At 45.2% G+C, this 23213-nt stretch overlaps 2 protein-coding genes across 2 annotated transcripts in view; one reads left to right on the top strand and one right to left on the bottom strand.

The window, feature by feature from the left end:
* Window positions 1–5178, bottom strand: part of LOC126095772 (metalloproteinase inhibitor 3) — a 362787-nt gene extending 357609 nt beyond the window's left edge. The window contains exon 1 of the mRNA XM_049910578.1: window positions 5042–5178. The gene's annotated coding sequence lies outside the window, so the exon portion shown is untranslated. The remainder of the gene's footprint in view (window positions 1–5041) is intronic.
* LOC126095771 (synapsin) overlaps window positions 1–23213 on the top strand; it is an 859815-nt gene that overhangs the window by 638769 nt on the left and 197833 nt on the right. The window lies entirely within an intron of this gene.

Here is a 23213-nt window from a genome sequence, read left to right as displayed (position 1 = left end):
AAAGGTGGCGGAGAAAATGGGCAGAGCGAGAGGGAGGCGGAAATGCGCTGAGAAACGGAAAAGGAGGAGGAGGAGAGTGGTGGCTCTGAGCACTATGGGACTCAACTGCTGTGGTCATCAGTCCCCTAGAACTTAGAACTACTTAAACCTAACTAACCTAAGGACATCACACACACCCATGCCCGAGACAGGATTCGAACCTGCGACCGTAGCAGCAGCGCGGCTCCGGACTGGAGCGCCTAGAACCGCACGGCCACCGCGGCCGGCCCGGAGGAGGAGAAGGAGGAGGAGGAGTGGGAGAGGAGAAGATGGACAGAGGGAGAAGGAGCAGATGGAAAGAGGCGGAAGAGCAGCTGGAAATAGAGATGCGTTGGAGGAGATGGACAGAGAAAGGAGCACGAGGAGATGGGCACAGAGCAGGGGGTAGAGGAGAATGGACAGAGAGGGAGGAAGGAGGCCGTGGAAAGGGAGAGGCGGAAGGACTAATAGAAGACTGGAATAAATACACGGGCGTGCAACGCCGGGTACATTTTAGTTAAGATCTGAAAAGAAATGCTGTGTGGGTAAGAACCAACGGCCACCTATTGGAGTGGGGCAATAACAGACACGACAGGGATAAGGAAGAGGAAGACGAACACAGGTAGAGAGAGGAGGAGATAGGTAGAGCTGTCAAGCCAAAGGTTGGTTTGAACATCGCAGTGCTTTACCAGGCATGATCCCGTTCGAGGTACCACGCCCCTCTCACTGACTTATCCTGCCAGTTGTAGTGGAAACAACAGTCTAATGATTCCGAGCCATTGTGCAGTTTCGAATTTTCCACGTTAAGAAATCGTTTCCAAAGATTAAAGAAAGCGACAAGTAACAGCCAAAATCGGAAAATCGTCTGTAGATCGAAACCACTGGCTTTGAATTGGTAGTGTGGTGCTTGTTCATATTTTAATTTTTTGTACTTGCTCGACATAGTGGTACATTCATCTGACAGCTTTTGATAATAATATGACTCAACAGCTTAACGCTCATAATACATAAAATAACAACTATTATCAATACGGTTTATAAGCTGTAGGGTCGTTGAGATTATTTGAAAAATCAAGTAAGCCACTTTGTTTACGTAACTGACATGGGTGCATTAACGACTATTAAATAAAAAAAAAAACTGGCAGCAGTCTCACACATAGCACCAGTGAATCAGCTGAACGGATTTCTTTTTAGTGTCCTCTCACGTCCTATATGTTACTCCTTCTGCATAACGTCTATCACAATAGAGCACCATTACACTATAAGACGCCGAGACACACGGTATACATTAAGCCATAAAATATCAGGGCCATAGCCATTTATAATCCAAAAGTGTTGTATCACAGTATGCAAATGAAAAGAGCTGCCTGTAACTAAAATGTTTGTAATTCAGGGCACCAAAGACGCTTCATAATAAACTGAGGGGAAACGCATATGTTGAAACAAAATTTACATTTATTCAAATCCCTGGGATGCCATTAATACAATATTAGCGAACTAGGACTAACGTTCGACAGATCAACAACATTAGAAATTGTCATGGCTTTCTTGAAGAAGCCACATGCCAAGTTAGTTAGAGATTTCGCAAACCTGCTAGTAAGTCAGAAATCACGACCAGTCGAGGATTTAAATCCTGACCCTGCCTGAGTCGGAGATTCAGCGTCTTCTTAACCACTGCGTCCACCACCCCATGTCTTCGTCGGCTCTGAGAACAAAGCTAAATGCCATACACTCAGACGATGCCGTTGTAATGTGTGTACAAAGATCTACGCACTGGAATGTAGTAAAATGCTTATGGCTCTCACAGGAAACAAAAAAAGAACAATCAATTAGAAAGGAACGCATCGAATTTGTATTCTATACATTTTACTGTAAAATAAAGCTAAATTTGTAAAAAGTGTGGTTTGTATTTTTAGGTGTATCGAATTTAAGACACGCCTTGTATCCACGAACAAAGCTTTCCCTTTTTCCTTTCCAGGAGACGTGCCTACAGTGACTGAAGATGCGAATATCGGATGTTACTATGTCTGGCAGATGTGGTCAAATTCTACAATAGGTATTGTTTAATTATTTCCCCAGACAATATGTACGAGGCAACTTTCAACCCAAAAGCGTTTCCATTGCAAAGCAGTAAGAATCTGAAATCTGTAATCGCTATTGAAGATCATTCGTACTTGTAATTTCATCGTAGTACTGGCGCATATTCGTGAAGTTGCACAACATTTCGACTCGAGTAGGGTCGGTTGTGCCACAGAAATAAATGTGCTGTGCAGCCGGGCAAGCTTTCTCGTCGCGCTCAAACAGGACTTACCAGAACACACGATCACGCTTACTCATCACTGAGATCAGACGACATCCAAACTTAGCTTGCTAAGAAGATCGACAGGTCTGTGCTTAAAGCAGGTCCTAGGGCACAGACACCCCAGAGGGTAATCCAGTCACTACAATGGCATACGTTTTCTTCCCTCGAGCACATTGATAGCTATCCTCGTGAAATATGGATGATTTGTGTTAGATGTAATTGTTTATGGTAAATTATTGTGAGCGCTAATAAAAAATGGTTCAAATGGCTCTGAGCACTATGGGACTGAACATCTGAGGTCATAAGTTTCCTAGAACTTAGAACTACTTAAATCTAACTAACCTAAGGACATCTCACACATCCATGCCCGAACGAGGATTCGAACCTGCGACCGTAGCGGTCGCGCGATTCCAGACTGAAGCGCCTAGAACCGCTCGTCCACAGCGGCCGGCGTGAGCGCTAATAAAGCTAAGTGTTGTATTTACGTTGTAAATGAGAGAAAGAAACGAGTGAAACCCGATATTCACCCATGAAATATCAATTCGACAGGTGGAACACCATATAAAGTGCCACATCCGTCAATTCACGAAACTGTGAAGATGTAAGTTAACCCAGAAAGTTGGTGATTTGGAAATGTACATCGGTATGTCTTTGACTATTGTCACTCTAATCTTGCCGCTAAAAAATTCTGACGAACAGGATTTGAGTGGACTATTTCTGTGAACTGTGTCATCTCTCCGGGATGTTTTAGCAACGCTTAGTTCGTAGATAGACAGTAGGTGGAGCGGCGCTTAATGTGATATCAGCACAACCAAATTGATTTCAGGGAAAAAAGTGAGACTAAGATTTGTAGAACAACGTGCACCAAGCGATGTCGCGCTGTGATATGTGATCGTGGCAGATGCAAATCTCAGTATGTGACAGAAGTGTTTTATACCCCCTCAGTAACAAACAAACATAGCATTAGCGACAGATTCCTCGGGGTGCTTGCCGCAGTAGCCGAAAGGTCGATTTTATGACATCATGATGCGGTTGCACACCCAGAAGAGCGATACTGAAATGCACTCCGGCTGCTGAGGCCCACACACTAATTTTTATCACATTGTGTTTGAAGAATCGGTACTGAGAACCCGCACGCGTTACCTCTATACTCGACAGGCAGCTTTAGATGCAAGCATGGTGCACTCCACTCAGGTTGTGCGTCTTTGCCCCTAAAGCTTCTCGGCGTCTAGCGAATGGTGCGGTGCGTCACGACACCTCAGACGAGTAGCTCGGCGAACAATGCAGTTTACTTGCACTGTTCACGTTGTGCTGTTTTAATTTTCTGACAAAAATACTTTTTTTCATTTCTCTGGATGTTTCGTCTGTTGACAAACACGTGACGCTGACAGCTGATATGGAATCTCACCGGCCGCGGATTACCAAGTTTGTGATACGAGTTTTGTGTGGGAGCAGCTTTTTGAATGAAACTTTTGATGCAGGTTCCTGTGCCCCTCTCAATTTCAAAACAATGCGAAGTGGGCAAATATATGAGGCATACAGCGGGAGAATGAAACCTCAAGTAGTTGACTTACTTTCCGTATTTTCATTTACTAACCTCTTATATTCTGCGGCAACTCTCCATTCAGAAAGGAAATGTTCGTTGCGCAGAAGCGTGTAATAAACGTAACAGGTGGCTTCCACTCTAAACCTCCTGTAGACAGCTGTTTAAACAGTTGCGCTTCCAGAGAACAGCCTCACATTGATTCCCTTATGAAATTTGTTTGTGTACTAAAATACCGTGTACCAAATAATAACATCAGAGAGGCTACAGGTGTCGGTGAATCAGTAATAGACACCATAGAGACGAAACGTCTAAAATAGAATGGACGTTTAAGAACAGGTGGACCAAAGCCGATGGTCAAACAAAGTGCGACAATGAGCCCCAGCGGAAAGAAGAAAGCGTGGGCGACATAGGAGGAGGTGGGATCGATATGTCCAGGACTGCGATGGATGTCACTGGACTACAAGAAGGATACTGGCACGATCGGAGGAAGTGCAATGCGGGAAGCTTTTGTGGGTCCAGTCATGCGGTACTTGCAATATAGTGATGTTTACATTTGTTATCAACAATAAATCGCACTTCGAAAATAACAACAAAGGTAAAGCTAGAAGGCGAAATGATTGTCACTTTCCATCACTCAGCCTTTCAGTGGCACCCAAAGCGTGAGGTATTAAGCTGTAAAAATGTTGAGTTCCTAGCCTGTCATGTGAAGAATGTAGTGGAGAATAAAATTAACTTCAGACAAGAGCTGGAATCATGTCTGCTTGACAACTCCCCCTACTCCCTAGCTGAGTTTCTGAAAGTGTAATAATAGTGTGTGTGGGCGGGAGGGTTGATAGGAGGAGGAGGAGGAGAAGAAGAAGAAGGGTGTCACGACAATAATGTAAAAAGTTAGCACGTTGCCACAGTTTTCACTAAGTTAGTGTGTTACGGAGAGACGCATTGTCACAATCGATAACAGCTGTTGACATTCCTTTCCATTAGTGTCATTTTCACCACGAGTGGGTATTACCAGTTTCAGTATCACCAATTAACGTCCTCATGCTGCAAGAGGATGAGATTACAAGGCACTGTATCGTACAAACGCATACCTGTAAACAGATATATGGTAGCTTGTGTGCACCAACACACGCATCGAACGAGCGTTTGCGCAAGTGCGAGCAAGTGGCTGTACTCACGTTGGCAGCGTCAGCAGAGCCTCCTCCAGCTGCACTCAACAGTTGCCGCGGACGCTGTCAGCCAAGTAATAGTGTCGGAACGTCTGCCTCACTAGCTATGCGCAGCACGACCGCCTTGCAGCACACGAATGCTCGCGCCGGCCGCCGGGCACGCGGTCTTATTCACTCGGCCACCCGCGTGTTCCCCCTCCCCCCTCCAACGAGGCCGTCGATCCCCCCCCCTCCCCCTCTACACGCCTATCCCCTACCACGGAAGCTGCTGCTGCTACAGGCGGGCGCGCACGCTCTCGCCCGCGCTCGCTAGTCAATGGGATGTCGCCACCTGCCCCCGGCCACCTGAATGAATGGAACCGGCCCCAGCTCAGCGCAGCTCCAGCCTAAAGCCGTACTCTCGTGGGACGTGAAAACGTTCGTGGACGAGGAGTTTGTGACGTCACAGTATGGAATTTTCACGTTCCACTAAATTACGAATCTATCACGTCAGATTTCTGCCTCGTGGAGAGAAACGTGGCCAATGAACTGCAGCGTCGGTTTTACGTCACAGGAGCAACTTAAGAGACCAATTGCGACACAGTCGTGTATACGCACGGTGATCCAATACTGTCAAATGCTTTTTAGTCCAGTCTTTGATCACAATATCAATTCTTTAGACGATGACCGGTTTAATCCCATAATGACCATCCTCATATATGTTTTGACGATGCCATTATGGCCTTATCACTTTAGGACATGGTGTAAAAAGATCTGAGGATGGTCATTACGGACTGAAACCGGCCATCGTCTAAAGAATTGATATTGTGATCAAAGATTGGAATACAAAACAACTTAGGAGACGCAATATTGTGTTACGTCGTGAAGTATACAACTGTAATTTCTCTGTACTGGAAGAGGCTCTGGAAATGAGACACTTAATTTCTCCAGACAAATCCGTAGGAAACTTTAATAAAAAGGCCTTAGCTTCTATCCCGAGAGGTGGAGGCAGTTAAACGCAGGACATGAGGAACGATTTGTCTGTGACGAATTGGAAACAAAGCGCCCAGATGGAAGGCGTGCGTTTTCTGCAACGGGATGGCTGTAAAAGTTTATGACGCCAACATCATCCCGATTAAGGGAATGAACTCTGAATGTAAGGAGCAAAACATTTCGACTTATGCAAAAAGCCGCCGAAAGAGACTTTTAGTTGATATGATAAATATGTGTTTGCAGATAGGCAATAGATATTTCACTGTCGGAACTAAAGTCAGCCGGCCGGCGTGGCCGAGCGGTTCTAGGCTCTACAGTCTGGAGCCGCGCGACCGCTACGATCGCAGGTTCGAATCCTGCCTCGGGCATAGATGTGTGTGCTGTCGTTAGGTTAGGTAGGTTTAAGTAGTTCTAAGTTCTAGGGGACTGATGACCTCAGAAGTTAAGTCCCATAGTGCTCAGTGCCATTTTTTGAACTAAAGTCAAAAGCTGGTCAATCACGACAGGACAGATCCCTTCAGAGGTGAGCAGAACATTAGTGGAAATGATACAAGAACTTCAACATTTTATAACAACTTCAACATTTCTGGGGGAGATTTCACAAACTTGTGCTGAGGTCGTTGGCAAGGCATTTCTGAAGTACAGATTCTGTTCGAAACCTTGTTCTGGATGGTGGAGTGAGGGATTCCGGTACGGACAGCTCCTTTCCTTCCCGGACAACTTGTTGCTACGATGGTGCACCAACAAGTAAGTTACACTTGCTCGCCGCGAGAGCGCGCTGTGTCGTGAAAGTGGCCAGTGTGTAGCACGCGACAGTAATTGCTGGCACGTCCGATAGGTCGGGTGGTGTGTGCAAAGTGGGCTAGGCTCAATGACGCTTGAGACACTTAATTTCTCCAAACAAATCCATAGGAAACTTTAGTAAAAAGGCCTTATCTTCTGTCCCGAGAGGTGTAGGCAGTTAAATGTAGGACACGAGGAACGACTTGTCTGTGACGAACTGGGAACAAAGCGTCCAGATGGAAGGCGGGCGTTTTCTGCAACGGGATCGCTGTAACAGTTTATGACGCCAAAGTCATCCCAACAAGGTTGGGAACAAGATCCCACAAAGAAGCCTGAAGGTTTTGGCCTACCGAGGAACGTCTGGTGCCGCCTCAACAGGTTAAGGACTGGACATTGTTGTTGTAACTACTTCATGTACAAATGGGGCAGGATCAGTTCACCAATGTGTGAATGTAATCAAGAAGAGCAGACAATTGAACACTTAGTCCAACGCTTTCCACTTCATTCATACCCTGGAATTCCCGACAACTTGTTCACCCCCACACCCAGCTTAATTAATTGGTTGTAAACACGGACTTTAAGGTTTAATCTTGTCCTATATGTATAGTATATAAAATCACTTGTCTTATATCAACTGTATATCGTATAAAATCCTCATACGATTAAATAAATAAATAATGGCGTTTCAACTGGATGTTCATTCCTAATTGGTGGTGCGTGCAGGGATCAGGTTTATGTTAGCTAGACAGCTCAATTGCACGGTCATTCATCATGAAATCACTGCTGTATATGATGAGCGTGCAACCTCTCGCCCACTTATTGTAAAGTGGTGTAAGCAATTTGACGCCGGAGGAACGGATCTCACTGACGAAAAGACAGATCTGGGACGCCCAGTACTGTTGCAAATGTTGGCAGCCAGGATGTGATCATTGGAGACGACCGGCGCGTAACACTGCAGGAAATTGCCAGCATGCTGAACAGTTCGTATGGCAGTGTGTTCTCTATTGTTCACCACCACTCATATATCGTAAACTGTGTGCTAGATTGGTTCCACGGCTGCTCACCGATATTCACAACGGGCAACGTTTCCAATCGTGGAACGGTGTTCTGTGGAGGGCAACGAGTTTCTGAGGCGAATCATCACGGGTATGAAACGTGGATACACCACTTCACCCCCACAACAAAAAGAACATGGGTGGAATTAGTGCATACCACACCATCACAGCGAAAGAAGGCCAAGGTCCAACCTTCAGTAGGAAAAGTCATGGTGACCGTGTTTTTTGACCTAGACGATGTAGTGCACGTGGAATTTATGTCTAAAGGCATGACAATCAAACTCTGCTTCGTAACGTCAACGTTGCATCGGTTGCATAAGGCAATTAAAGAAAAGCGGCGGGGAAAATTAAGCTTCGGAGTGATGTTGTTGCGGCGACCTCTGTGTCCGAGCGGTTCTAGGCGGTTCAGTGCGGAACCGTTATACCGCTACGGTCGCAGGTTCGAATCCTGCCTCGGGCATGGATTTGTGTGATGTCGTTAGGTTAGTTAGGTTTAAGTAGTTCTAAGTCTAGGGGACTGATGACCTCAGATGTTAAGTCCCATAGTGCTTAGAGCCATTTTTTTTATATTGTTGCACGATAACGCAACACCGCACTCGGCCCGACATACGTCAGAACTGCCGCAGCTATTCTAGTGGGACGTATGGGAACATCCTCCATACAGTCTAGACTAGGGCTGTTTACAGTAAACGATATATCGATCTTTTTCCCAAAAACTCTCAATCAATACTGGCGACATTACTTTTGCCGATATGTCGATATGGAGATGACAATATCGAGCGCCGATATTTTTATTTTATATTATATTTTTTTCGCAATTTTTGGTAAATATTTGAAATCGTTCTTTTGAAATTGTAGTAGAACATCATTTTACTTTCACTGTATGTAGGAGTCTTACTAATTTTTGAGCTTTCATCAGGTCCAGTCTCTCTCTCTCTCTCTCTCTCTCTCTCTCTCTCTCTCTCTCTCACACACACACACACACACACACACACACACACACTGTGTGAAGGAAGTATAGTTGGCGCAAATTAGTAGTCCAACTGGACTGGGGGATGGCGGCGTGACTGGAATAACAAGATTTCCGATCGGCAAAGGACTTGGAAGAGCAGTTCATCAAAAGGCATGGTCTTGAAAGGAGCTTATAAGAGGACACCAACGTAAATAAAACTAAGGTTATGGAATATAGTCTAATCAAATCGGGTCATGCTCAGGGAACTGCAATAGGGTTAAAAAAATGGTTCAAATGGCTCTGAGCGCTATCTGAGGTCATCAGTCCCCTAGACTTAGAACTACTTAAACCAAACTAACTTAAGGACAGCACACACATCCATATCCGAGGCAGGATTCGAACCTGCGACCACATCTTGCCAACCATTTTCTGATCTGTGTTGATACTACACATGAGGTCGTTGACCTGTAATTCGGACAGAAAATGTTGCTACCTTGATGAAAATTGCATCAAGCGCCTAGAACCGCTCGGTCACAGCGGCCGGCTCGCATTATTCATATTAACAAATTAATGTCACTTTGGAAAGAAGTGATAAATAATAAATTCTTGTGGAAGCTGAGATGGAATACAGTAAAAAATAATTTTCAAATGACTCTGCAGTTGTGACTCGCTTCCTGTTAGGTGGGTCAGTGATAATGAAGTGATAAATGGCAGAAAAATGTCCTAGAATTGAATGCAGATAGAACCTTGGATATTTACATTCTTAATGTGATACCACTCGAGATATTTACCCAGTGCAATGTAAACACTCAGTCAGTCATAACTCTGATAAATATAATCAATGTGATAACAGTAATTGCTTGAGATATATACATTGTAATACTGTCAGAATAGGCGAAGGACTTGGAAGAGCAATTCATCAAAACGCATGGTCTTGAAAGGAGCTTATAAGAGGACACCAACGTAAGTAAAACAAAGGTTATGGAATATAGTCGAATCAAATCGGGTAATGCTCAGGGAACTGCAATAGGGTTAAAAAAATGGTTCAGATGGCTCTGAGCACTATGGGACTTAACATCTGAGGTCATCAGTCCCCTAGACTTAGAACTACTTAAACCTAACTAACGTAAGGGCATCACACACATCCATGCCCGAGGCAGGATTCGAACCTGCGACCGTAGCAGCAGCGCGGTTCCGGACTGAAGCGCCTAGAGCCGCACGGCCACCACGGCCGGCAACTGCAATAGGGAACGAGACACTAAAACCAGTCGATGACTTTGTTATCTTGCGATCAAAATAACTAGTGGCCGCTATAGTAGAGAGGATATAAAATGAACACTGGTATTAGCAAGACAGCGTTTCTGAAAAAATAGGGATTTGTTTACATCTTATACTAATTGGAGCATTAGGAAGCACTTTCTTAATAGCTTTTGAAATATGGCGCTTCAGGAAAATTCTGAAGAGTACATAGGCAGCTCGAATAACTAAAGAGGACGTACTGAATCTAACTGGGGAAAAGAGAAATTTGTTGCACATCTTGAGTAAAATATGGGATCGGTAGATGGACGCATCCTGAGGCCTCAAGAAATCGTTAGTTTGGTAGCGGAAGGAAGCGTGGGAGGATAAAAATTGTAGGAGGAGACTAAGGTTTCAGTACAGTAAGTAGGTTCATTTCACTACAGTACGTTGGCTCAACTGGGTGAAGGCTGCAGTAGTTATGCAGAGATGAAAAGCTGACACAGGGTACAGCAGCATGGAGAGGTGCATCTACTAAGGCTTTCGGACTGAAAACAACAACGGCAACAAAAACAGAGGTGATAACAAGAAAATACCGAGAAAATCTGTAGCGCTGTAGACGATGTCTTGAATAATAGTTTGAGAATAAGAACCCATATTGGGAAAAGGACGCTATACACTGAAGTGGGAAAAGTCATGGGATACTTCCTAACATGGTGTCGGCCTTCCTTTTGCCCATCGTGGTGCAGGCACTCAACAAGTCGCTGAAGATCTCCTGCAAAAACATAGGGCCATGCTACCTCCACAGCCACCCATAATCGCGATAGTGTTGCTTGTGCAGCATTTTGTCCACGAACTGACGGCTCGATTATGTCCCAAAAATCTTCGATGGGATTCAAGTCGGGCGATGAGGCTAGCCAGATCATTCGCTCGAACTGTCCATAATGTTCTCCAAACCTATCGCGAACAATTCCATAACATAACCATTTTCAGTCAATGGTCGGTTCGGCTGGATCAGCGGACCCAGTCCATCTCATGTAAACGCAGCCAACACCATTATGGAGCCACAACAAGCTCGCACAGTGCTTTGTTCACATCTTGTATCCATGACTTCGTCGGGTCTGCGCCATGCTCGAACCCTACCATAGCTCTTACCAACTTAAATCTGAACTCATCTGACCAGACTACGGTTTTCCAGTCGTCTAGGGTCCAACCGATATGGTGATGAGTCCAGGAAAGGCGTTGCAGGTGATGTCGTGCTATTAGCAAAAGCAATCGCGTCGGTCGTCTGCTGCCATAGCCCATTAACACCACAGTTCGCCACGGATATCCTAACGGATACGTTCGTCGTACGTCCCACATTGACTTCTGCGGTCATTTCATACAGTGTTGTTTGTCTGTTAGCACTGACACAAACGCTGCTGCTCTCGGTCGTTAAGTGAAGTCGGTGGGCCACTGTATCGTCCGTGGTGAGAGGTAATGCCTGACATTTGGTATTCTCGGCAGACTCTTGACACTGTGGGTCTCGGCATACTGAATTCTTTAACGATTTCCGAAATGGAATGTCTCATGCGTCTAACTCCAATTACCGTTTCGCATTCAAAGGTTGTTAATCTCCCTCGTGCGGCCATAATCACGTCGGACACCTATTCACGCGAATCACCTGAGTACAGATGACAGCTCCGCCAATGCACAGTTCTTTTATACCTTGTGTACGCGGTACTGCCGTCATCTCTATGGCTGCATGTCGTTATCCCTTGGCTTTTGTAACGCCAGTGCATAGCATCGAAACTATAAGGACCAAACTCCTACCGCAAGGCCAACCCTACGGCAGCAAAAGTGAGTTTGCACGCTGACTCAGCAAGAGTTGAGCTGCTGTCAATGGGTGTGACGGTATTCAAGGCCTCATACGGCATCGAAAGTATCCACCACATACCTATTACAACACTACTTGCGATCGGTTACAATAAAAACTAACTATAAGCACTATGCGAGCTCAGCACTTTACTTTTTATGACAATTTAGTTACAACTTGAATCACAACGTTTCGCCTTGGTTTCTGCTAATCTCTCAGTACACCCAAAATCACAGTAGTCCGTTCAAAGTTTCCCTCACATACTTCCAAACCATTTTAAGATATCGTAAATCTGTTCTTACGTAGCCGAGCGGTTCTAGGCGCTTCAGCCTGGAACCGCGCGACCGCTACGGTCGCAGGTTCGAATCCTGCCTCGGGCATGTATGGGTGTGATGTCCTTAGCTTAGTTAGGTTTAAGTAGTTCTAAGTTCTAGGGGACTGAAGACCTCAGATGTTAAGTCCCATAGTGCTCAGAGCCATTTGAACCATTTTGTTCTTACCTAGATAAGTTGGCCGGCCGTTGTGGCCGAGCGGTTCTAGGCGCTTCAGTCCGGAACCGCGCGACCGCTACGGTTGCAGGTTCGAATCCTGTTTCGGGCGTGGATGTGTGTGATGTCCTCAGGTTAGTTAGGTTTAATTAGTTCTAAGTCTAGGGGACTGATGATCTCAGGTGTTAAAAGTCCCATAGTGCTCAGAGCCATTTTTCAACCTAGACGAGCTGCAAGAAAATCATCGTTAGACGATGTTCAGCCGCATGTCACTGCAATATTAGGCAGATGTTGGTATGGACTTGGTTACTTTCAAATAAAAAAGTAATTTCTGCTGCTAGTGTTGTAGATCTAAAACTGAAGATCTCTACCGTATTTCACTCTCTGAAAACCGATTAATAGTTTCAGAGAGAGGATGACAGAAGTTAGGATTTCTCTGTTTTGGATACTTGATTGATAGCACATGTGAACATTCGTAATATAATACACAAATGAGGAAGCTTCTTATTTTCGGACAAAGCTATTCTTACCGCTACTAGGCTGCAGTTTATATACTCTTTACGTCTCCCATTGTTAGTTATTTTGCTGCCCAAATAGTAAAACTCATCCAGAACTTGATATAATTCCATCAGCATTGTCTGAGTCAATTCAATTACACTGATTACACTATATGTAGTCGCATTGATGTCCATATTACATCTTCTCGAGAAAGGAACCCAATAAATGCAAAACCTGTCTCTACAAATATGCAATCAGCACGTACAAAAGCGACTAAGTCCTCACAGAGAAAGTAATTGTACTTGCAAAATTGTGAGCTTATTCCGTTTCGTAAAACATTGTGCAGACCTTCAGATGATGAGGAACTTAGAGGAACTGCAAAATATGTCTTCCTCGCCGACTAAATCGGATGACTAACAATTCCACATTTGGGGCATTTCTTCAGATAATACTCTTTCATGATTGCAGGCCTCCTCGGCGTATTCCAGTGATAAAATCTTACCGGGTGGTTTGCCGAGTGGCGGCGTCGGCTAATCGTAACTTTTCAACTACACTCCTGGAAATTGAAATAAGAACACCGTGAATTCATTGTCCCAGGAAGGGGAAACTTTATTGACACATTCCTGGGGTCAGATACATCACATGATCACACTGACAGAACCACAGGCACATAGACACAGGCAACAGAGCATGCACAATGTCGGCACTAGTACAGTGTATATCCACCTTTCGCAGCAATGCAGGCTGCTATTCTCCCATGGAGACGATCGTAGAGATGCTGGATGTAGTCCTGTGGAACGGCTTGCCATGCCATTTCCACCTGGCGCCTCAGTTGGACCAGCGTTCGTGCTGGACGTGCAGACCGCGTGAGACGACGCTTCATCCAGTCCCAAACATGCTCAATGGGGGACAGATCCGGAGATCTTGCTGGCCAGGGTAGTTGACTTACACCTTCTAGAGCACGTTGGGTGGCACGGGATACATGCGGACGTGCATTGTCCTGTTGGAACAGCAAGTTCCCTTGCCGGTCTAGGAATGGTAGAACGATGGGTTCGATGACGCTTTGGATGTACCGTGCACTATTCAGTGTCCCCTCGACGATCACCAGTGGTGTACGGCCAGTGTAGGAGATCGCTCCCCACACCATGATGCCGGGTGTTGGCCCTGTGTGCCTCGGTCGTATGCAGCCCTGATTGTGGCGCTCACCTGCACGGCGCCAAACACGCATACGACCATCATTGGCACCAAGGCAGAAGCGACTCTCATCGCTGAAGACGACACGTCTCCATTCGTCCCTTCATTCACGCCTGTCGCGACACCACTGGAGGCGGACTGCACGATGTTGGGGCGTGAGCGGAAGACGGCCTAACGGTGTGCGGGACCGTAGCCCAGCTTCATGGAGACGGTTGCGAATGGTCCTCGCCGATACCCCAGGAGCAACAGTGTCCCTAATTTGCTGGGAAGTGGCGGTGCGGTCCCCTACGGCACTGCGTAGGATCCTACGGTCTTGGCGTGCATCCGTGCGTCGCTGCGGTCCGGTCCCAGGTCGACGGGCACGTGCACCTTCCGCCGACCACTGGCGACAACATCGATGTACTGTGGAGACCTCACGCCCCACGTGTTGAGCAATTCGGCGGTACGTCCACCCGGCCTCCCGCATGCCCACTATACGCCCTCGCTCAAAGTCCGTCAACTGCACATACGGTTCACGTCCACGCTGTCGCGGCATGCTACCAGTGTTAAAGACTGCGATGGGGCTCCGTATGTCACGGCAAACTGGCTGACACTGACGGCGGCGGTGCACAAATGCTGCGCAGCTAGCGCCATTCGACGGCCAACACCGCGGTTCCTGGTGTGTCCGCTGTGCCGTGCGTGTGATCATTGCTTGTACAGCCCTCTCGCAGTGTCCGGAGCAAGTATGGTGGGTCTGACACACCGGTGTCAATGTGTTCTTTTTTCCATTTCCAGGAGTGTATAACACTGTGAGATGTGTTTTGAATGGACGGTTAGTTTTCGGTAGCATTATCTATGGCATCATGTGCCTAACATCTGTCAACGTGTGCCTGAATCTGTCAGTATCAACAGAATATGTTACGCCTCACATCTTATAGTTTATACTACGCCTCACTGGCGATGGTCATTCTTGAAGAAAATAATGGTTACCTGAAACAAATTCTTGTTACACTCCATATTGTAACATGAGATGCGTAACGAAATTACACTGAAGCGCCACAGAAACTGGTAGAAGCATGCGTATTCAAATACAGAGACATGTAAACAGGCCGAATATGGCGCTGCAGTTGGGAACGCCCATATAAGACGACAAGTGTCTGGCGCAGCTGTTATATCGGTTACTGCTGCTACAATGGCAGGTTATCAAGATTTGAGTGAGTATGAACGTGGTTTTATAGTCGGCGCACCAGCGATAGGACACAGCATCTCCGAGGTAGCGACGAAGTGGGAATTTTACCGTACAATCATTTCACGAGTGTACCGTGAATATCAAGAATCCAGTAAAACATCAAATCTCCGACATCGCTGTGGCCGGAAAAAGATCCTGCAAGAACGGGATCAACGCCGACTGAAGAGAATCCTTCAACGTGACAGAAGTGCAACCCTTCCGCAAATTGCTGCAGACTTCAAGGATGGGCCATCAACAAGCGTCAGAGTGCGAACCATTCAACAAACATCATCGATACGGGCTTTCGGAACCATAGGCACACTCGTGTACCCTTGAACGCTGCATGGCACAAAGCTTTACGCCTCGCCTGGGCCCGTCAACACCGACATTGGGCTGTTGATGACTGGAAACATGTTACCTGGTCGGACGATTCTCGTTTCCATTTGTATCGAGCAGATGGACATGTACGGGTATGAAACAACCTCAAGAATCCATGGACCCTGCATATCAGCAGGGGACTGTTCAAGTTGGTGGAGGGTCTGTAATGGTGTGGGGCATTCGCGGTTATATAGGATCCCTGATGCATGTAGATACAATTCTGACAGGTGACACGTTAGTAAGCATCCCGTCTGATCAGCTGCATCCATTCAGTGTGCATTCCGACGGACTTGGACAATTCCAGCAGAACAAGGCGACACCCCACACGTCCAGAATTTCTACGTGGTAGCTCCAGGAACACTCTTCTGAGTTTAAACACTTTCTCTGGTCCCTAAACTCCCCGAACATTATTGATCATGTCTGGGATGCCTTGCAGCTGGACAGCCCTGCAGGATTTATGGTGTCAATCCCCTTCAGCACTACTGCAGACATTAATCGAGTCCATGGCACGTCGTGTGACGGTTCTTATGCCTGCTCGCGGGAGCCCTACACGATATTAGGCAGGTATACCAGTTTTTTGCGCTCTTCAGTATATATGGATGTTGAGAGAAGCCTGAGACAGTTTGAGTGATTTTATATGCATGGTGGCTCAGATAATGCCACCGGAAACTAAACGTGTATTCTAAATTCGTCTCATAAACAAACTGTTATAGTAATTAAACTTTCACCGATAATAAACACAATTCCGTATACTGCTTTATCTAATGATATTCAGTACCGGCATAAATCGGCAACTACCTAAGTCTTATAGATTGAGAATAATGGTCTCTGAAAATATGATTTGAAAATGCTACCTTTTAACGCCTAGGTCCCCTTAAGTGATGAAAACTATGGGAAACCCATGTCTGGTTGGTCCGGTTGGAATGTTTAACCACTCTCACCCTGCGTCTAAACCGTTACGGCATCTCGCTTGGTGGGTATATCGGTATGTTTCAGCCGCCGCACTGGAATATCACAGCTACGTATCGCAGCATCTGATGCCCAATACCAGCCAGAAAGTAAGCTTTTCGGGTAGCGTTGGCTTCAGACACCCAGTACCTGCCCTAATACTAATTTGTAAGCATCGAACACAGGTTCTCGAGGTTGTTGCGAGTACCAGGTATGCAAAGTTCAAGAACGTATCGTAGGCCTGGAAGAAATGACGAATTACGAACAATTTCTAGAAGTGGAATATCACAGCTACGTATCGCAGCATCTGATGCCCAATACCAGCCAGAAAGCAAGCTTTCCGGGTAGCGTTGGCTTCAGACACCCAGTACCTGCTCTAATACCAATTTGTAAGCATCGAACACAGGTTCTCGATGTTGTTGCGAGTACCAGGTATGCAAAGTTCAAGAACGTATCGTAGGCCTGGAATAAATGACGAATTACGAACAATTTCTAAAAGTGGGATGGCTACCCTCCTACTGACTCACAGTAGATCGTAGACCAACGGAAATAGATAGTGTTACACCATGGACACGCTGACCAACGCTACAAAACTAATGCTCCAATATTGCCACACCTGTGGGATATATAGATAAAAATTTCGTCCTTTTCACCATTTTCAGTACAGAAAATGCTATTCCTACAGATGAAGAATGGTGAAGTACATGATGAGTATTGGGTTTGTCCGAAGTTACTGGAACCTGAAGCACGATGGGCGTCTCTATTTAACGTCGAACAGCAGTTGATTTAGTTTGGCCACCGGATATAACGAAAACATCTTCACAGTGAAAACAATAACATAGGTATACAACAGGTTATATTTATCTGTGGGTCGCCTAGACTTGAAAAATTTGTGACAGTTAAGGGACCTTGAAATCTAAGTCAGGTCTGAGTATAACAGATTTTAATTGGCTCCTTACGATGCACACAATGTACATTACATTAACAGAGCGCAAAGTTCTCTAGAACCTCAATAGAAAGTACACAAATGAACACTGTGTGTTGGCGGAGCAGAGGGTTGAGTGGAGGGGGAGGGGTACTAAATTACAGGGAAGACTCTGCGAAGAAAAGGATGCAGGAAGATATCCTCTTCTGAGCAACTCGTGAATTTACAATTAACAAGGAAAAAGACCAAATGGTTCAAATGGCTCTGAGCACTATGCGACTCAACTTCTGAGGTCATCAGTCGCCTAGAACTTAGAACTAATTAAACCTAACTAACCTAAGGACATCACACACATCCATGCCCGAGGCAGGATTCGAACCTGCGACCGTAGCGGTCACGCGGTTCCAGACTGAACCGCCTAGAACCGCACGGCCACACCGGCCGGCAAGGAAAAAGACCCAAACTTATAAAAAAATAGGCAACACAAGTTGCGGGGCAAAACAAGTAAGTTGGCAGCAGCTCGGAATATGGTATGCAGAACAGCAATAGCGACACATTTCCCCAAAAATCAGTTACGGTGCGCCAGTCTATACCAGATGGCGGTCAAGAGACGAAAGGCCCAGAAACTTCCCTCTCCGCCCTCAACTTCCAACGTAAAACAAAACTTCACATGGAGGAGACGACTCAGTACTGTTGCCAATGTGACGAACCAGAATATAGCCTATTTAACGATCAAACTGGGGAACACAGCAGTAACTTCCCTCACTTACAAACAAGGGATTGATATTGGTCTGGAGCAGTGTCGCACTGATTGGTCATCCTCTTCGCACAAAGCACAGTAGCGGGGGGAACACTCATTGGATGCACCAAAAATTTGGAACAAAAGTAACCGACTCTCCCACGCTGTTCACATCGCGCCAAGGCGTCCTGCCCTTTGATGACTGCGCAGAAAAGGCAAAAATGTCACGCTGAAGAACTCTCCGAGTACGCCAATGGCGACACGGCAGTCTCTTCCCTAAGTGAGGTCAGCCGCCTGCGCAAGCCAACAAAAACACCAAGTGGGCTGCAGCCCCACTTCCGCGGAATTGCTGAACTCCGCGGGGATACTCGGCCCCTCGTAATGAGTCTCACTGTCAGCCTTCTGCCAGCAAACACGAACTAGAGACTACACCGGGTGTGCACCTTCCCAGCAAGAAAAACGAGGATTTTTCCTCCCAAGCAAACATGTCCAGTACTGTCAATAAAATATCCGCTAAATAGTGGCATGGGATGTGAGACAGACATGCCACGAACTTTCCAGGTGGAGATCATAACACACTATAACACTCCCTAACTGCTACTGTTATACCATAACCTCAAAACTGGAGGCAATTTACAAAACAGAATTATTTTGTTGGATTAATAATGGTATAAAGCAACAGAACAGTGTTACCCTCTGAGAGGAATTTTGCTAGGTTGACCGTGTTGTTCCTGACGGAGGTGGCTTATCGGAAATGAAAGTCAGAATTACGTAAATATTTGAACAGTAACAAACAAAATTTTTGCCTATCTGCACTGTTTAAGGTATAAAAAAAACGGTCGCCAGCCTAACTAGGCAAGAGAATGATTAACATTCTCGTTCAAGAAAATTGTTATTAGTAACTTTAATGGATAAACACAACCTATACTTTGTCACACGCGAGTGCAGTGAACTCTGACACTTACATATGTTTACGGTAAGATTGAAACTAACAGAGCAGCAGAAACAATTTGCAAAATTATAACAGATACCGAAACACACTATTACTTTCAGGGTTTACACAAAGTGAATGGTCTTTAAAAAATTACTATTAATATGCACTTCTAATACACAAGGGAGACAAACACTTAGCAAACATGAGTATATAACGTTTCACAACCGCAGCTTTCTCAGTTTTACTACAGCGAAACACAATGTTGACAAAATTGCAAGAAACTGACTCACCTTTTAGAATTTACTACAGACAACAATGTGATCATTTACTTTATAAGCCTCAGTCTTAAGAACTTTTAATTTTGAAGTTGCCAACAACACATTAATAAGCAGTTTTACTAGGAAAATTATTTTCAGCAAGCATCGCTAACTTTAACTCACTCTCTTGCCACATTAACTTTAACTTTCTTTTTACTATGTTGAAGAGTCATTAATGAGCAAAATACTGGGCTTTAATGTTCTTTTAGTAAGGACACTCGGATATCACTTTAGCTCAAACGGAGAGGAACCTGAGAGGTGTTATGATGAGGAGAAAAATCAAGGTAGGTACATAAATTCAGATACAAATTACCTTATATTTGAGCACACTAACACATCCATTAAGCTGATCCTTCACTGTACATCATAGTAGTATTCCGATGTAACGATTGCGCAATGTGGTGGCAACTGCATGTTGTTAGGTGGAATTGCAGTTAGAATTGCTGCACTCTGTCATTTCTTGGTGGCGATGATTGATACCAATCCCAGAATATTTCCAGCTATTTATCCATTCTTCCGAGGCATTGGAAAGCGGCAGGAAAAGCCTCTCTCGGAACCAGCACAATATGCATCTGTTACATGGCAGTGCACGGACTCGTAGCTCGTCTCCGACTCGTAGCTCGTCTCCGACTGACTATCAGTTCCACCTTTTCCACCTAGGCCAACCACAATTTGCGCGCGCTATACAGTTCCGTTCCCGAGGGCAACCACTGCACCTTTTACATACAAACTCACTAAGAACCCTAAGTGAGGATCAGCAGTTTACATAACAGCAACCAAACACATTAAATAAAACAGAACATTTTCACATATTGACATTTCTACCAAAAATTATTCACACAAAATTACAATCATATACAGTAAGTTTTGTTCCCTCCAAATGGGACAAAGAATTAAAATGACAGATACACTTCTTTGCATAGAACCAAACCATGACATCAAAGTTTGTACAAAGAAAGGAGTATAAAATTTCGTGTCATACATTTACAGATACTCAATGATGTAACATTGAATCAAACAAAAGCAAAATAAATCAGTACAGCATTAGAGCTATGGTGTTACAACACCAAGCGCAGTGTTCGTGCTCTTGCAACGTATTGTCATGTTTTGGACTTCCAGAAAGGAAGAATCATTAATATGTAAGATAGATAGCATAGACTGTTGGCTATAATGACTGCAGAACGAGATGAAGTCAGAACAATAGTGTGGCAAGAAGAGAAGGCACGAGATTCTCCAGGAGGACTACATTACGTTTAGATAGCAGGTTTCAAATGTTGAAATGTTGAAATGTGTGTGAATTCCTAAGGGACCAAACTGCTGAGGTCATCGCTCCCTACACTTACACACTAGTTAAACTAACTTACATTACGAACAGTACGCACACCCATGCCCGAGGGAGGACTCGAACCTCCGGCGGGAGGGACTGCGCAATCCGTGACACAGCGCCTCATACCGCGCGACCACTCCGCGCGGCATAGTAGGATTGTTCGACTGGTTATAACGAAAGGGCAGTTGATAAAAGCTGAAATGCGGGCACTGATCACAGACTATGTGTCACTACCAACCGTCTGGAACAGATTATTGGAAGCTGGGATGGGATCTCGAGCTGCTATGCGAATTTTTAGTGCTGACACCGCGCCACAGACGACAGAGTTAGAGCGGGAAACAACTGGGATACTGAGTGGCACTCTGTGCTTTTCAGAGCTGAGTCTCGAGTCGTCACATCAGAACCATTGTGCCCATAGACGACCTGGTGAAAGATCGTAGGACACAGCGATTCTCGAGACACGTACCTCTCCAACGTCTGGATTCATCGTATGGGAAGATATTGGATAACCCAACAGGACTGATTAGGTGACTGTTGAAGGTAGGCTGTATACTCGCGAGCATATGGGAAGAATGGTAAAACTTCTATGGCTAGTATATTTCAGCAGGATATTGCATGACCCCATAATAAACACCTTGAAGATATGTAGATTACTGAGTGGCCTGGTCGGTTCCCTAGTTTGTCACCCATAGGGCATTTCTGGGGTGTGATGGGAAGACTTATACATTCATACCAGTTTCCAGACAGCAATTATCATGAACTGACATATCATGTGTTCCAGACATGCAAGAAATTTCTCAAGATGAGATTCATACACTGTTTACTTCCATGCTACAACTAAAACGTCTCGTTGGGGGCTACATTGCATACCGATGAGGGATATCGGTCCCAGATGAAATTAATGTTTAATTATTTGATTTCCATTGTGCGATGAACATCTCCACAAGGTTTGATAATTATAAGACTGGTGCTTCATGGTGTAACGCTTTCCATTTCCGTCAGTGTGTCTGTTTGTGAGAAAGGAAAGGTGGCTGTGCGTTTTTGAGAACTACCGCATTCCTACAGCGGCTAGCAAACAGTAGGGACGCAGCTCTCGCCTTTCTTCGGCCGGCCCTTTAAGCAGACGCGCCCTCCAGAATAGCCCGCGACTCCGCCAGTGTCCGCCTGGCCTCGATCCGACGCTAGGGGTCGCGACCCCAGGACCCTGGCCAAGAATGTGTCAGCTGGAAGCCGGCCTTGACAGGGGAAGAACGCGCCGCCCGAAATTAGGTTCCACCGTTGCTCTTTGGCAGCAAAGTAGGGTCTCTGGGCAGATGGCGATTTCCTAGTGTTCGTTATAGCTCTGTTCGACCGCCTTCCCACTGGAAGGCAGTGAAAACTTAGCAGACAACACTGCATCATCTGCGTGCTTCTATTTGGTGCCTAGCGTCAATCTAAGGACAGAATGTCCCACTTCTGCATCAGCTGCAAGAAGCTCAAAGGCAATTATACACGACTAACACGACACTGCTTCAGAATTATTGAGATCCTTGGGAGAACCAGTCATGACAAATTGTTCCACCTAGCGTGCCAAATGCATGAGAAAGGCGAAGTAACACTACACGTCCTGACAGGTTTATTACCGAACCATAGTTTAATAAGTTATGGTTCTAAATTTATCTACAGAGGCATATAATTAGTCGAAATTAAAAAAAGAAAGAAACAAAAAACAACGAGACAATACTGACCGTATAACTTATCTTAAGAGAGATATTGAAGAGAGTTAGATGTAGTTTGACAGCATTTGTAGATTTAGAGAAAGCCTTTGACAATTTTTACTTCAATACACTCTTTAAAATTCTGAAGGTAATACGGGTAAAATACAGGTAGCGAGAAGTTGTCTGCAACTTGTACAGGCAGCAGCTGTAGGTGTCTAAGAACATGAACAGGAAGCAGTAACTGAGAAATAAGTAACGACAGGTTTGTAGTCTAACCATCATGTTATCAATTCCTACCTTACGTTGAGCAAGGAGTAACAGAAACGAAAGAGAAATCTGGAAACTGTATTAAATTGCTGGGAGAAGTGACAGACTTTGCTTGAGGAAGACACTAAAATTCTGTCATAACAGGTAAAGGAATTCGAAGATCGACTGAAAGGAATGGATACTGTCTTTTGAAGAGTTTGTAAGACCAACATCAATAAAAGTAAAACGAGGGTAGTTGAGTGTGTTCGAATTAAGTCATACGAAGCTGAGGGAATTGAATTAGAATATAAAATTCTGGACGTGGAAGACGATTCCTGATTTTTTAGGTATCAATGTGACTGACGACGACGAGGTTGAAAAGATATAAAATGTAGACTGTCAACAGCAACAAAAGCTTACCTGAAACGAA

The sequence above is a fragment of the Schistocerca cancellata genome, chromosome 8, assembly GCF_023864275.1.
Source record: "Schistocerca cancellata isolate TAMUIC-IGC-003103 chromosome 8, iqSchCanc2.1, whole genome shotgun sequence".
Classification (NCBI taxonomy): domain Eukaryota; kingdom Metazoa; phylum Arthropoda; class Insecta; order Orthoptera; family Acrididae; genus Schistocerca; species Schistocerca cancellata.
Note: the sequence above shows the minus strand (reverse complement) of the source record. Positions and strands in the feature narration are given on the sequence as shown.